General features: G+C 35.3%; 1 pseudogene; it reads right to left on the reverse strand.

Moving 5' to 3' along the window:
• Nucleotides 1-11,207: 11,207 nt before the first annotated feature.
• On the reverse strand, nt 11,208-11,668 carry LOC133096163 (protein BEX3-like; annotated as a pseudogene).
• Between the last annotated feature and the right edge of the window lie 5,070 nt (nt 11,669-16,738).

A 16,738-nucleotide genomic window follows, 5' to 3' on the forward strand; every position in this document is an offset into this window, starting at 1 on the left:
ATGATCCAAAGTCTTGGAAATAGAATAGACAAAATGCAAGAAACATTTAACAAGGACGTAGAAGAACTAAAGAGGAACCAAGAAACGATGACAAGCACAATAAATGAAATTAAAAATACTCTAGATGGGATCAATAGCAGAATAACTGAGGCAAAAGAATGGATAAGTGACCTGGAAGATAAAATGGTGGAAATAACTACTGCAGACCAGAATAAAGAAAAAAGAATGAAAAGAACTGAGGACAGTCTCAGAGACCTCTGGGACAACATTAAACGCACCAACATTCGAATTATAGGGGTCCCAGAAGAAGAAGAGAAAAAGAAAGGGACTGAGAAAATATTTGAAGAGATTATAGTTGAAAACTTCCCTAATATGGGAAAGGAAATAGTTAATCAAGTCCTGGAAGCACAGAGAGTCCCATACAGGATAAATCCAAGGAGAAACACACCAAGACACATATTAATCAAACTATCAAAAATTAAATATAAAGAAAACATATTAAAAGCAGCAAGGGAAAAACAACAGATAACACACAAGGGCATCCCCATAAGGTTAACAGCTGATCTTTCAGCAGAAACGCTGCAAGCCAGAAGGGAGTGGCAGGATATACTTAAAGTGATGAAGGAGAAAAACCTACAACCAAGATTACTCTACCCAGCAAGGATCTCATTCAGATTTGATGGAGAAATTAAAACCTTTACAGACAAGCAAAAGCTGAGAGAGTTCAGCACCACCAAACCAGCTTTACAACAAATGCTAAAGGAACTTCTCTAGGCAAGAAACACAAGAGAAGGAAAACACCTACAATAACAAACCCAAAACATTTAAGAAAATGGGAATAGGAACATACATATCGATAATTACCTTAAATGTAAATGGATTAAATGCTCCCACCAAAAGACACAGACTGGCTGAATGGATACAAAAACAAGACCCATATATATGCTGTCTACAAGAGACCCACTTCAGACCTAGAGACACATACAGACTGAAAGTGAGGGGATGGAAAAAGATATTCCATGCAAATGGAAATCAAAAGAAAGCTGGAGTAGCAATTCTCATATCAGACAAAATAGACTTTAAAATAAAGACAATTACAAGAGACAAAGACGGACACTATATAATGATCAAGGGATCGATCCAAGAGGAAGGTATAACAATTGTAAATATTTATGCACCCAACATAGGAGCACCTCAATACATAAGGCAAATACTAACAGCCATAAAAGGGGAAATCGACAGTAACACAATCATAGTAGGGGACTTTAACACCCCACTTTCACCAATGGACAGATCATCCAAAATGAAAATAAATAAGGAAACACAAGCTTTAAATGATACATTAAACAAGGTGGACTTAATTGATATTTATAGGACATTCCACCCAAAAACAACAGAATACACATTTTTCTCAAGTGCTCATGGAACATTCTCCAGGATAGATCATATCTTGGGTCACAAATCAAGCCTTGGTAAATTAAAAAAAATTGAAATCGTATCAAGTATCTTTTCCGACCACAACGCTATGAGACTAGATATCAATTACAGGAAAAGATCTGTAAAAAATACAAACACATGGAGGCTACACAATACACTACTTAATAACGAAGTGATCACTGAAGAAATCAAAGGGGAAATCAAAAAATACCTAGAAACAAATGACAATGGAGACACGACGATCCAAAACCTATGGGATGCAGCAAAAGCAGTTCTAAGAGGGAAGTTTATAGCAATACAAGCCTACATCAAGAAACAGGAAACATCTCGAATAAACAACCTAACCTTGCACCTAAAGCAATTAGAGAAAGAAGAACAAAAAAACCCCAAAGCTAGCAGAAGGAAAGAAATCATAAAGATCAGATCAGAAATAAATGAAAAAGAAATGAAGGAAACAATAGCAAAAATCAATGAAACTAAAAGCTGGTTCTTTGAGAAGATAAACAAAATTGATAAACCATTAGCCAGACTCATCAAGAGAAAAAAGGAGAAGACTCAAATGAATAGAATTAGAAATGAAAAAGGAGAAGTAACCACTGACACTGCAGAAATACAAACGATCATAAGAGATTACTACAAGCAACTCTATGCTAATAAAATGGACAACCTGGAAGAAATGGACAGATTCTTAGAAATGCATAACCTGCCGAGACTGAACCAGGAAGAAATAGAAAATATGAACAGACCAATCACAAGCACTGAAATTGAAACTGTGATTAAAAATCTTCCAACACACAAAAGCCCAGGACCAGATGGCTTCACAGGCGAATTCTATCAAACATTTAGAGAAGAGCTAACACCTATCCTTCTCAAACTCTTCCAAAATATTGCAGAGGGAGGAACACTCCCCAACTCATTCTACGAGGCCACCATCACCCTGATACCAAAACCAGACAAAGATGTCACAAAGAAAGAAAACTACAGGCCAATATCACTGATGAACATAGACGCAAAAATCCTCAACAAAATACTAGCAAACAGAATCCAACAGCACATTAAAAGGATCATACACCATGATCAAGTGGGGTTTATTCCAGGAATGCAAGGATTCTTCAATATACGCAAATCAATCAACGTGATACATCATATTAACAAATTGAAGGAGAAAAACCATATGATCATCTCAATAGATGCAGAGAAAGCTTTCGACAAAATTCAACACCCATTTATGATAAAAGTTCTGCAGAAAGTAGGCAGAGAGGGAACTTTCCTCAACATAATAAAGGCCGTATATGACAAACCCACAGCCAACATTGTCCTCAATGGTGAAAAACTGAAACCATTTCCACTAAGATCAGGAACAAGACAAGGTTGCCCACTCTCACCACTATTATTCAACATAGTTTTGGAAGTGTTAGCCACAGCAATCAGAGACGAAAAAGAAATAAAAGGAATCCAAATCGGAAAAGAAGAAGTAAAGCTGTCACTGTTTGCAGATGACATGATACTATACATAGAGAATCCAAAAGATGCTACCAGAAAACTACTAGAGCTAATCAATGAATTTGGTAAAGTAGCAGGATACAAAATTAATGCACAGAAATCTCTTGCATTCCTGTATACTAATGATGAAAAATCTGAAAGTGAAATTAAGAAAACACTCCCGTTTACCATTGCAACAAAAAGAATAAAATACCTAGGAATAAACCTACCTAAGGAGACAAAAGACCTGTATGCAGAAAATTATAGGACACTGATGAAAGAAATTAAAGATGATACAAATAGATGGAGAGATATACCATGTTCTTGGATTGGAAGAATCAACATTGTGAAAATGACTCTGCTACCCAAAGCAATCTACAGATTCAATGCAATCCCTATCAAACTACCACTGGCATTTTTCACAGAACTAGAACAAAAAATTTCACAATTTGTATGGAAACACAAAAGACCCCGAATAGCCAAAGCAATCTTGAGAACGAAAAATGGAGCTGGAGGAATCAGGCTCCCTGACTTCAGACTATATTACAAAGCTACAGTAATCAAGACAGTTTGGTACTGGCACCAAAACAGAAATATAGATCAATGGAACAGGATAGAAAGCCCAGAGATAAGCCCACGCACATATGGTCACCTTATCTTTGATAAAGGAGGCAAGCATATACAGTGGAGAAAAGACAGCCTCTTCAATAAGTGGTGCTGGGAAAATTGGACAGGTACATGTAAAAGTATGAAATTAGAACACTCCCTAACACCATACACAAAAATAAACTCAAAATGGATTAAAGACCTAAGTGTAAGGCCAGACACTATCAAACTCTTAGAGGAAAACATAGGCAGAACACTGTATGACATAAGTCACAGCAAGATCCTTTTTGACCCAGGTCCTAGAGAAATGGAAATAAAAACACAAATAAACAAATGGGACCTAATGAAACTTCAAAGCTTTTGCACAGCAAAGGAAACCATAAACAAGACCAAAAGACAACCCTCAGAATTTGAGAAAATATTTGCAAATGAAGCAACGGACAAAGGATTAATCTCCAAGATTTACAAGCAGCTCATGCAGCTCAATAACAAAAAAACAAACAACCCAATCCAAAAATGGGCAGAAGACCTAAATAGACATTTCTCCAAAGAAGAGATACAGATTGCCAACAGACACATGAAAGAATGCTCAACATCATTAATCATTAGAGAAATGCAAATCAAAACTACAATGAGGTATCATCTCACACCGGTCAGAATGGCCATCATCAAAAAATCTAGAAACAATAAATGCTGGAGAGGGTGTGGAGAAAAGGGAACACTCTTGCACTGTTGGTGGGAATGTAAATTGATACAGCCACTATGGAGAACAGTATGGAGGTTCCTTAAAAAACTAAAAATAGAACTACCATATGACCCAGCAATCCCACTACTGGGCATATACCCTGAGAAAACCATAATTCAGAAAGAGTCATGTACCAAAATATTCATTGCAGCTCTGTTTACAATAGCCAGGACATGGAAGCAACCTAGGTGTCCATCATCGGATGAATGGATAAAGAAGATGTGGCACATATATACAATGGAATATTACTCAGCCATAAAAAGAAATGAAATGGAGGTGTTTGTAATGAGGTGGATGGAGTTAGATTCTGTCATACAGAGTGAAGTAAGTCAGAAAGAGAAAAACAAATACAGTATGCTAACACATATATATGGAATCTAAGGGAAAAAAAAAAAAAAAAAAGAGGTCATGAAGAACCTAGTGGCAAGATGGGAATAAAGACACAGACCTACTAGAGAATGGACTTGAGGATATGGGGAGGGGGAGGGGTGAGATGTGACAGGGTGAGAGAGTGTCATGGACATATATACACTACCAAATGTAAAATAGATAACTAGTGGGAAGCAGCCGCATAGCACAGGGAGATCAGCTCGGTGCTTTGTGACCACCTAGAGGGGTGGGATAGGGAGGGTGGGAGGGAGGGAGATGCAAGAGGGAAGAGATATGGCAACATATGTATATGTGTAACTGATTCACTTTGTTGTAAAGCAGAAGCTAGCACACCATTGTAAAGCAATTATACTTCAATAAAGATGTTTAAAAAAAAAAAAAAAAAAAGGTTCAGAGTTTAGTTATGCTAGTTGTAATAAATTATCTTTTCTCCATCTAAATGTCATGGGCTTTTTTAAATTAGGCAAACTCTTAATGATAATTTTTTTAAGAAGTTAAGTGTAATAGGAAAAAAAAAAAGTTCTATCAGATCCCTGTCCTTCAGGCATATGCTCTAAAATTAGTCAATGAATCGACTTCTCCTGTGACCCAGGCCCTTTTCAAGCTACTGCCTCTGTGCTGAGACTCAGAGTGAGCGAGATTGTGCACAAGCCCTTCAAGAGCAGAGTCTCAGCGTCCCATAGACCTCCTCTCTCAGAAATAAGCCCCGCTGGTTTTCAAAGCCAGACATTATGCAGGCTTATCTTCCCAGTACAGGTCTCCTGGTCTGGGGAGCTCAGCATGGGGCTTGGGCCCCTCACACCTCAGAAGGGACCTCCACAGTTGTGATATCCCTACCTCTTGTAGGTTATTGCACTGGGGGTGTGGGTTCTGGCTAGACCAAGTCTCTGTCCCTCCTACCTGTCTCGATGTGACCTTTTCTTTATATCTTTAGTTGTAGAAAATCCCTTATACCAGTCTTTAAGTCATTCTCAGAGATAATTCTATATGTGGTTGTAATTTTGGTGTGTCCATGGAAGGAGGTGAGCTCAGGATCTTACTACTCTGCCATTTTGATTGATTTATTTACTAATTATAGAGTACGTTGCTCTCTGTACTATATAGTTCCTACATAAATTGAAGATTGATAATGTAATGGAAATGTGTGATATGTCTGAAATTATTTAAGCTCATATTTAATTCCTTTACAATTCATACATTATTTAATTGAACTTGTATATCTGCATATCATCAAGTTTATTTTAGCATAGCCATTTATATTACATGCAGTCTGAAGAATTTTAAAAATTTCCAACTTATTCGCTTTATAAATATAGTGATATTTTATTCATTGAGCACTGTTAGGCAGGGAGAAATCCATATAAAGAAATTTTCAAGCAACTGAATCTTACCCTTACCCTTAAACTAGGAAATTTAAGCATAGACTTTCAGTGCTATGTGTTTCAATTATGTTTTGCCTTCTTAAAACATTTTGGTAGAGTGGGTGTTTTCTTCTGACTTCTTGACTAGATTATGAATATTTTCAGTTTCAGGTAATTAACTTTAGATAAGTGAGATTTGCTAAAATTTGTCCAGAATATCAAAAATCATCAATCTTAAGGACACTATTTGACCTGATTGATTTATCCTGCCCCTCTTACTAATTATTTTAGTACAGCTGCTCTTTTGCAACACTGCCTTATTCCCCAAATTAAGTTTAGAAATCAAATATTATATTGCAATAAATCTGTTTAGTATCACCCACCAAAACAAATTGCAATAAATTCCTGTATTTTTTTTAAATGTAAGGAATTTAAAAGGCAAAATTTAGTTTAGTTCTGTTGCTTGCTTTTATATTTCCTTACCATTTTCTTCTTTTAATTCCTCTCTCCCCTCTTTGTCTCTTTCATCTTTTATTTTTAAACAGGGTCTGAACATATGATTTAGTGCTTCATTTCTATGGAGGTGTTATCACAAATTGACATACACCTCAACAGAATCAGGTCTTTTTTTTTTTTTTTTTTAATTTGTTTATTTATTTATGGCTTGTGTTGGGTCTTCGTTTCTGTGCGAGGGCTTTCTCTAGTTGCAGCAAGCGGGGGCCACTCTTCATCGCAGTGCGCGGGCCTCTCACTATCGTGGCCTCTCTTGTTGCGGAGCACAGGCTCCAGACGCGCAGGCTCAGTAATTGTGGCACACGGGCTTAGCTGCTCCGCGGCATGTGGGATCTTCCCAGACCAGGGCTCGAACCCGTGTCCCCTGCATTGGCAGGCAGACTCCCAACCACTTGCGCCACCAGGGAAGCCCCCCAGAATCAGGTCTTTAATGATTCCCAAACCTAAGGAATTAAAAACCTTCATGGTTGTGACAATAATGTTGGAAAAAATTATATTGGTTTGTTAACCATTTGTATTGGTTTGTTTGGTGTGGACAAATTTATTTTGATATAACTTGAGAGATGATCAAATTTATACTGTAACTATCAAAAATAAAAATAAAAGTAGTATAAAATGTGATCTAAACCAGCTTCAATTTAAGTTGGACACTGTGAAGTTGTTCTGACTCGAGAAGATCATATACCAAAATACGAAGACTTAATAGGGGGATTTCTAAGTGTAATGAATCTTTGTCAGATACCCCAGGGATTTACATTTCTCAACGTGACTTTACTAGCCTGTGAGTGCCTCAGAGGCAGAAACTGTGTCTTACATTCTTATTCTCAGCGTAAAATCTGATGTTAATAATAATAACAAATTAGTAAAAATTATAACTCTTAATTATTTTAGATGCTGTATACATGCTGAATTAACATACCCAGAAATATCCGCATGGTCAACCACCTCAATTTAAAAGGTGTAACTTATTATTCACTATAATTGTCTTTGGCTTCAAACTGAAAGTGCCTGAACATGGTAGCTAAGATGACATTTCCTCATGAATAATTTTCTGCCAAAAAAAAATCAAAATTTTAATGAAGAAAGGACAAAAATAAAGTTAATGATCTAGAGAAATGAGATTGCGGTTTAATGATTCACTGAACCCATACAGGCAAATGGCCCGGGGGAGAAGTAAATGTGAATTTTAAGAGAACCAGAAGCAGGATGAGCCACCATTCCTGAAAGTTGAGAAGAGGTGGATGTAGGACAAGAAAGAACATGGTTTTTAAATGGTGGGTGGTAACATTACTGATATGATTGTATAGATTAGATGACATAAATAGATTCAAGTGGAATTCACATTAATTATCATGTAAATTTCTAAATGAGAGATTCTTCTTAGGATGTATTATATAAAAAGAGAGGCAACGTAATTAAAGTCCATGATGCTAATTTTAGAGATACATTATTTTACTGATTGGTTATTTATCTCTCACCTGGCAGTTTTAAATGTTTTCTATGCAGAGAATATTTTCACGTTTATGGGAGGCATTATGTGTATAGTTGATAATCAAATCTTAGAAGTGATCTTACTTTGTAAAAACTATTTTATATAATTAATTGGGAAAAAACAAGTGAAGATCTACTAGATAGTGGACATGGGCATACTTAGCTTCCAATTCATTAGAAACTTGATTGCATATACTTTGGAAGCAGTCCTCTCTTGGCCACTAGGACTTCCAAATCCATTAATTTCAAGGTTGTAGGATGGTGAAGCAAACTTTTTTTTTTTTTCCAGTGAGTTATTAAATAGAATAGTAAGAGCACTCCTCTCTCTCTCCTGACTTCTGTCAGGAGCACTCCTCTCTCTCCCCATACCTACTTATGGGAGAGTGGCAATATATTTATTGGTTGTGGGTTTAAAGGATATACTACATCCTGTAAATTTGTACGCAAACTCACAGTGTGTCGTCTCTCAGCTGGGATTGTATGTGAGCCTTCAGCAGGCTGTTCCGCTGCTCTATCAAAATGGGGCCCTCTATAGATGAGTAACGATGAAAGACCAATCTCTGTGCACGTGAGATCAATACCACAATTTTTGCCATGAATTATATCCCCAGGTGAAACACCATATTGTGGGCATGCCATGGTGATGAAATAAATATTTTATAAGTTGACTAACAAGTCCTTCCAGCAAGAAAGACAAATCTGTACCTAGATTTTTATATTTTCTTAGGAGGACAGTGAATTCCCTTCTATTTATGGAAGGGGTCCAATGAAATAACGACACCCCCAAGTAACTGGTTGGTCCACCCAAGGGATGACAGAAATTGGGGCTTAGCATTGACTTCTGGTGTCGTAGATTGAACACTAATCGGTGAAGGTAACTGGGTTCATCTTGGTGTTTTAATTATGTATTGTTATGTAACAAATCACTCTAAAGTTTAGCAGCTAAACAACAGTAAACCTTATCTCTCTCAGTTTTGTGGATCAGGAATTCTGACCCACTCTCTCTCATGTAGTTGCCATCAGATATTGGCCAGGAATGCAGTCATCTGAAGGTTTGTTTGGAGATAGAAGCTCTACTTCCACGGAGGTCATTCACATGGCTGACTGTTGGCAGGAGCCTCAGTTCTTCTCCATGACTGTTTAGGGTGGGTTTAGAGTAGCTTTTCATTTAGGACTGGGTTAGCCCTGCTAGAAAGGCTTAAACCTTCCATGGCCTCTACTGAATTTCCACGAGGTCTGATGTGGTCTCTTCATTCTGGCTGGTCATACCTAAATGTCTCTTAGCCCAGTCTGTGAATTGTTTACCTTATTGCGTCCTGGTAGTTTTTTTCTTAGCATAATGGAGAATTACTACACATGCAACCCTTATTGTTCATTCAAGGGGAATCCTATGCAGGTTTCAGGATCCCTTTCTTCTTATGGCTCCTTCTTTTCTGATACTCTGCACCAAAAGTTACTTCTGCTATAGTCTCCCTGAACTCTGATCATTGATTCCACAACACAGCTAGACAGCTGTGCCCTACTTGAGTTGCTCCCAACCCCCAGCCCATTTTACTGTCCAAAACTCTTCTGAGAAAGCTAAGGCAATAGTAAAAATCATCTCCTTTGTTCCTTCTTTCAAGGGTCAGAGTCCTGGGTCACCTTTTTTCCAATATCTAAAAGCTGTTGTTTCTTATGTTTTACCAGATTTCTACTTGTTTATGTCAGGTGGCACATTGGATACTAGTAAATCCATCATGATCAAAATGGCATTAGAGATTTCATAGCATTGTGAAATAAATTAGGACACTTTTCCTCTTTTTCTTACTGGGGAGATTTTTATTTTCTTTGGGATATACTTTTTTCTTTGCTATCTTTAAAATTTTATAAGATGAACTTTTTTACAAGGTTGATTTTAGAACATTTAATTTTCTTGCTTGGTTATTGTTTAACTTAGGTCACTTTTAATAATTTTATTTTCTCAGAAAATTTTCTCAGAAAATATTTCACATAATTGATATTTAATTCAAATTAGTATGGCATTGCATAGTATTCTCTGGTTTTTGTTAAAATTGTTTCTTTGATATTAGTATATACAGTTTTTAGTTTTCTGTATTTGTATTTCTTTATTGTTGTTAACTTGATTTACCCCTCTTAGAAAATTTTCTTACTGGACTCTATATGAAGGAAAAGTTTTTCAGTTTTTTATTAGTGTTATAATTTACCATTTATTAATGTCTGCATTTACTACATTGATTCTTCCTATTTCTCTGTGGTTATTTTGTTTGTCTTCTTTCTTTTACTGAATGCTGAGTTAATCGTCTTTGCTTTTCTTTTCTATGTAACTTTTCTTGCTAAGATTCTAGTTTTTAGACAAACATTTATTAATCAAATCAAATTTTTTAGTTTTGTTTTATTATCTACTTTATTAATTTCTGCTTTATCTTTTTAGAGGGAGGGCATCTGCCTTATTTGGGTTTAATGTCTTCCTATTCTACATTCTTTAAAGGTTAATTGCTCATTTACATTAATATTTTTAACTATATCTACTATATATGTTTTTCTTTTTAACAGTATCTTTTAAGTTTTGATATTTACTGACTTTATTGCCCTTTAGTGTTCATTTCTAAGCTCTTATGTAGCTGAAAATACGTGTTTTTTTTTCCTTTGGCAAAAAAATGCCATTCAAGCTGATCCAAATGACTTTTCAAGAAACCACTCTGTGGGGACTTCCCTGATGGTCCAGCGGTTAAGACTTCACGATCCCAATGCAGGGGGCCTGGGTTCGATCTCAGGTCAGGGAAATAGATCCCGCGTGCCGCAACTAAGACCCGGTGCAGCCAAATAAATGAATAAATATTAAAAAAAAAAAAAAAGAAAGAAGCTGCTGTGTGGATTGATCATTGTCTTCTGGAACCTAGTAGTGAATAAAAATTTTAGATTAGCCTCATGTAATTTTTTTTTTTTTTGATTTTTAATTGCTTTATTAACTTTACATTTTTCCATGCAAATGGGTGAAACTCTACTGTAGACAGAAACTTAGATTGCGTGCCAAGGCAATCTCCAATTAGAAGCTGGTAACACAAGAACCCACCTGACACATGGAAATTACATAAGGTTCACAGCAAACGGATCAGTAAAGGCATATCAGGAAAATGCAAGGAAAAGGAGAACGACAGTGGGAATCACAGTATTAACCTCATGGAAAATGGCAGGAGTCAAGGCATAAGGCAAAATTCATCATGATGGTCATGGTGATTAGAGAGCTCCCCCATAAGGATACGCAGACAATTCCTCAATTGCAGCTCCCTAAGTTTTCTCCTGATTTCTCTCATGTCCTCCATGAACATTTCCATATCATCTCCATCTCCACCCATCCCATCGTTGACCTGCCTATTGGGTATGGCCCATCAGAAATTAGGGGCAAGTCGGCGAGCCTGTCCCCGTCTATTATTTCCTGCTGGCTGGTGGCCTTCGCCCCCTCCCAAAGGGCGGTCTTCCTCTCCATTCTGCACGGGCTGCTCCATTTCTTCGTTTTCCTGGTGGATATTTGCCATGATGAGATTTTCTTCCCTGGTGATTTTTCTGGGCCTATCCTCGCTGTCTCCTGCTCCTCCTGATTCTCGCCACGAGTGCGCCGCCGCGATGCCTAGTCCCGCAGACCTGCAAAGGGCCGGGGTGGGAGCAGGGCTCTGCTGCAGCCGGGCGCTCAGCCCCTTCCCCTCATGTAATTATTTTGCAGGCAAATATTGACAATCTAGAATCTCTTTTCAAGTTTCCTTTTATTCTTAACTTAAAAAAATAATATCAGTCTTAGGCACTAAGCTGTGTCTCCATATTACTTTATTTTAGTTTATTTTCCTTGTATCAATATGTACATCCTACAGTTTCCTAAATATCCCTTTATTTTTTCATTATTAGCCAGTTTCCATTTGCTTCTTCTTGAATTATAAGTTAATTGGTTCACCTAATCTTCTCATACATCTTTTAGTTTTTCAATATTATGTCTGTCCTTTTCCTCTGATTTCTTAGAAAACATTCAATTTGTCTTCTACTTTTTATTACATTTTACAAAGTATCCAATGTTCTTTTCACTGTATATATATTGAGGTTATTAATTTTTTGATCATGTTTTTCTTATGAAAATTATTTGTTTTTTTAACCTCACAATGTTCCTTTTTATTTCCTAATAGCTTGGTTTTTGTCCAGTTCACCCTCCTCTTGATGCATATTGAGAACAAATACAAAAGATTTTGCAATTTTTTATTTATGGAAAAAATATTTGACATTTAAAGGGCCAAAGTTTAAACTAAATTTTAAACTAAAATTTAGCCATGTCTTCAGATAAATATCATTAAAATGTTTATTTTGATTTATTTAGTAGTTGCAAGGAAATACTAATTTCTTCTTAGTCATATTTGTATCTAAAAGGTGATTTGCTTATAAAATTTCTTTCAGTGGCCAGAGCCCAGTTATAGATCTGGGAAAAATGCAAATTGTGTCCAATTTTCTATGATTGTTGCAAAATCCTCAGCAAAATCCTTTGATTTTTTTCCAAACAGAAAATATTGCAGGGGCATTCACAAGACCTTAATATTTTGATGAAAAACTATTCTATCCCCAGTACAGTATTATGTACTCTCTTGTCTAAGAATTTTTATAAACCATGTACACTGAATTTTATATTATTGCTACCATAAGTATTTGTCAAAAAAATACTCAATGGAGGATGTTTATCTTGAGGGTGGCCTTTACTGGGACTGATTTGTAAAACAAAAGCCTTACAAATCTGGTAGAAACTCTTTGGTTCCTAATTAAAGTGATGGACATTTGGGTTATTTACACCATCTGGCTATTAGGAATAAAGCTGCTGTGAACATTTGTGTACAAGTTTTTGTGTGGACATATAGTTTTATTTCTCTTGAGTATACGCCTACGAGTACAATTTCCGAGTCATGTGATAACTCTAAGTTATTGAGGAACTCCCGAAGTGTTTTTCAAAATGGCTGCACTATTTTACATTCCCACCAGCAATATATGAGGGTTCCAATTTCTCCAGATGCCTATACTTTTTATTAGCTATCTTTTTGATCATAGCCATCTTAAAATGTGTGAAGTAGCATCTCGTGGTTTTGCTTGGCATTTTTCTAACGACTGATGGTGCTGAGTATCTATTCATGTGCTTATTTGCCATTTATATATCTTCCTTTGAGAAATTTTTTATTCATATCCTTTGCTCATTTTTAATTAGGGTATTTGTCTTTTTACTATGGAATTATAAAAGCTCTCTCTCTCTCTCTCTCTCTCTATATATATATATATAAATATAGATTCAAGTCTCTTATCAAATACATGATTTGCAAATATTTTCTCCTCTTCCGTAGGTTCTCTTTTCACTTTCTTGATAGTGTCTTTTGAAGCACAAAATGTTTAATTTTTATGAAGTCCAATTTATAATTTATGTATTTTTATCTTTTGTCACTTGTGCTTTTTCAGTCTTATCTAAGAAGATTTTGACTAACTTCAGGCCACAAGGATTTACTCCTATATTTTCTTCGAAGAGTTTTGTTTTCAGCTCTTTCATTTAGGTCTGTGATCCATTTTGAGTTAATTTTTGGGTATGATGTGAGGAAACAGTCCAAATTTTTTCTGTTGCTTATGGATATTCAGTTGAACTGCCACCAATTTTTGAAAAGATTATTCTTCCTCTATTTTATTGTCTTGATACTCTTGTCAAAAATCAATTTACTTTAAATATAAGGGTTATATATACACTCTAAATTCTACTTCATTGTATATGCCTATTTTATGCTACTTCCACACCATCTTGACTATTGTACCTTCATAGTAAGTTTTGCTTTGCTGTTCTGAATCCTTTGAATTTCCATATGAATTGTAAGACCACCTTTTCAATTTCTTTCAAAAAGACAAGCTGGGATTTTTATAGAGATTGCAATTTAGAGAGTACTACCATTCATGAACATAGAATATCTTTCCCTTTATTTAGGTCATCCTTAATTTCCTTCAATAATGTTTTGTAGTTTTCAGAGTATAAGTTTTATAGGTCTTTTGTTAAATTTACCTCAAAGTATTTTTATTCTCATTGATGCTATTGTACATGGAATTGTCTTCTTAATTTCCATTTAGGACTACTAGTATATAAAAATGTAACTGATTTTTGTATATTGATCTTGTACCCTGGAACTTTTTTGCTGAACTATTTTATTAGTTCTAATAGTTTTTTAGTGGATTCCTTAGGATTTTCTATTACATGATCATGTCATGTGAAAATCAACTTAGATTTATTTTTTTCCTTTTCAATCCGCATAGCTATTGAGGGAATTTTGAAGGTGCAGAAAGGTGAGCCAAGTACTGCCAGCTAGCTGAAATTACACATCAAAAGAAATAAACAATGGTTGAAATTTTGATTAAATGAACGTCACATAGGAGCACTGCAAATTTTGTTTGAAACTAAATTGCTGACTTACTTACATAGGGTTCCTTAAACTCCCTCTAGTTAGAAATTTGATTAATCCAAGAGGTTGAAATGAGACTACACCTGTAGAGGGGGGTTAAACCAATCAAATTCAAAGGTTATGGGTTCACAGGAACATTGAACTAAGAAAACCTTCACATACACTTTGCTGGTCTAGTTAGAAGATGATAGTATATGACATTATAGTATCATCCATTATGAGGATAAATGTGAGTATATAAGGGCAATTAATTTTATTAAATGTTATCAAAATGAGGATGACAATAATCACACAAAGTGATTATTGGCAAAAATCACACAAAGTCTGCTTTTCTCCCCTTAGATATTGCTGTTCAGAGATAGTTTCAACAATGTATACATCTCATAATTTCAATGCAACTTATATAACTACCATAACATATAAAACCCAGATGACAATAGAAGTCCAAAAACACTACTCAAAAAATCATAAAAATAACTGTTATGGTTGTTCTTTTTAGGCAGAACTTTCAAGTGCATTCTTTACGCATGAAATGCTACAGATTTTTTTTCTTCTTCCAATAACTTCTAGTAGTTTCTCTTCACTTTTACCTTTGGAGGCAGTATAGGGCAATTGAAGTTATTCTACTACATTGTGTCCCACAAATTATTTTTTTCTATGGTTAGCTCTTGGCAGCTGTCTGCAGGACATGTGATTTACTCTAATCCAAGGGTTTAATAGGTCCATTTCATGGTTATAACATCTGCTTTTCATGAAACTGTATGGAGAAAAATGGATAAAACTCATCCAGAAGATAAATGTAGCAATTTGAGGGGGAAATTTACATTTTCCTCTTGCTGATAGTTTTAATTTTCCAGACTGAATTACTTTTAAATCATGTAATTTTAAAAGTTTCATCCAAATCATTGAATTAGGATGACTTCTAAACTTTAAAAAATTCCAAACTTATTTAGCATTAGTCTTTCCCATCCCCAGTCTAAAGAAAAATAGAGATACATCTAATATTAACAAAGAAAAAATACCTTTGCATGTCAAATGTTTGAAGCACTTTTCACACATTATCTTGATTTACGCAAAAACTCTGTACCTTGCATCACTAGCCAATTATAAAGTTAGTAAATTTTCTTAGACTCTAAACTCCTCAAAGACTCATATTGTGCTTACGTTTCTTGTTCTTTTCTCTTCAAAGTGTGTCTTTTTAAAAAAAAAAATTATACTTCAAATGCTTCTCAAAATATCTGACAAAGCAATACTACAAGCTCTCTTACCACAGGTTCATCATATTATCTATTTTACTAAGTATAGAGGTATTGCATGATTTTAAAATTTCTTCCTACATGCTTGTAAGACTTATCTCAGATTTATCCTTTCTATATTAAGCAGGTATTAATCAAGCTGCTATGATGTAAAAATTTGATTATTTCTTGTAGCTACTGAGAAAGAAAAATTGTATATATAGCTGCTGATAGCTTATAGTCAGCTCAGCATCTCACAACTGAGTTGTGGTGTGCCCTGTTGGGCATTAAGAACTTCAGAGAATGTTAACATTAGGTGAGCTCATTCTGCGACTATGATAGAACAATACAAACCACCACAAATGTAAACATCACAATGACCAAACATCTGTCTCTCCTGGCTGATATGAATGCTAATGCTTTTCCAATGACAACTCTGGCCTAACTTGACTTCTTCCACTTCCCTCACCAATTTTAACTCATTTTCTTCAAACTTCTGGGAGTTCTCAAATTTTCTCAAAACTGGAGTCACATAGTCAATGTCAATAGCATATAAACCTACTTAGATTGTGCCTATATGCAGATTTCAATTTAAATTCCTTAATTAATTTTACTTATTCAGTTAATCTAAATGGCCTAGATAAAAATAAATAAGATACTCAAATCACAAATTAGCCTTAATACCTGACAGCACCCAGTCCCATACAAACCTATACTTCCTTAAATTTTGCTCCAAATTATTCAGAATAGGATCAAGTCTATAATAATCTTACCCTAACTTCCTCTTACTTATATACGCCGTAATTCTCATGGTACACAATTTCTCTTACTACAGCAAGTTCATATACATAAACAAGTTTGACTGTAGGTGTGTTCCTGGTGATCTTTAGACACTGAGATTTACTATTGCATATTTACATGCAATATATATATACATATATATGTATATATATATATGTAAAAATATATATCTGTGTAAATGTGCTTAGAGTTACCTATAATGGCAGAGGGAGATACAGACAC

Source organism: Eubalaena glacialis, chromosome 8 (assembly GCF_028564815.1).
Source record: "Eubalaena glacialis isolate mEubGla1 chromosome 8, mEubGla1.1.hap2.+ XY, whole genome shotgun sequence".
Lineage (NCBI taxonomy): Eukaryota > Metazoa > Chordata > Mammalia > Artiodactyla > Balaenidae > Eubalaena > Eubalaena glacialis.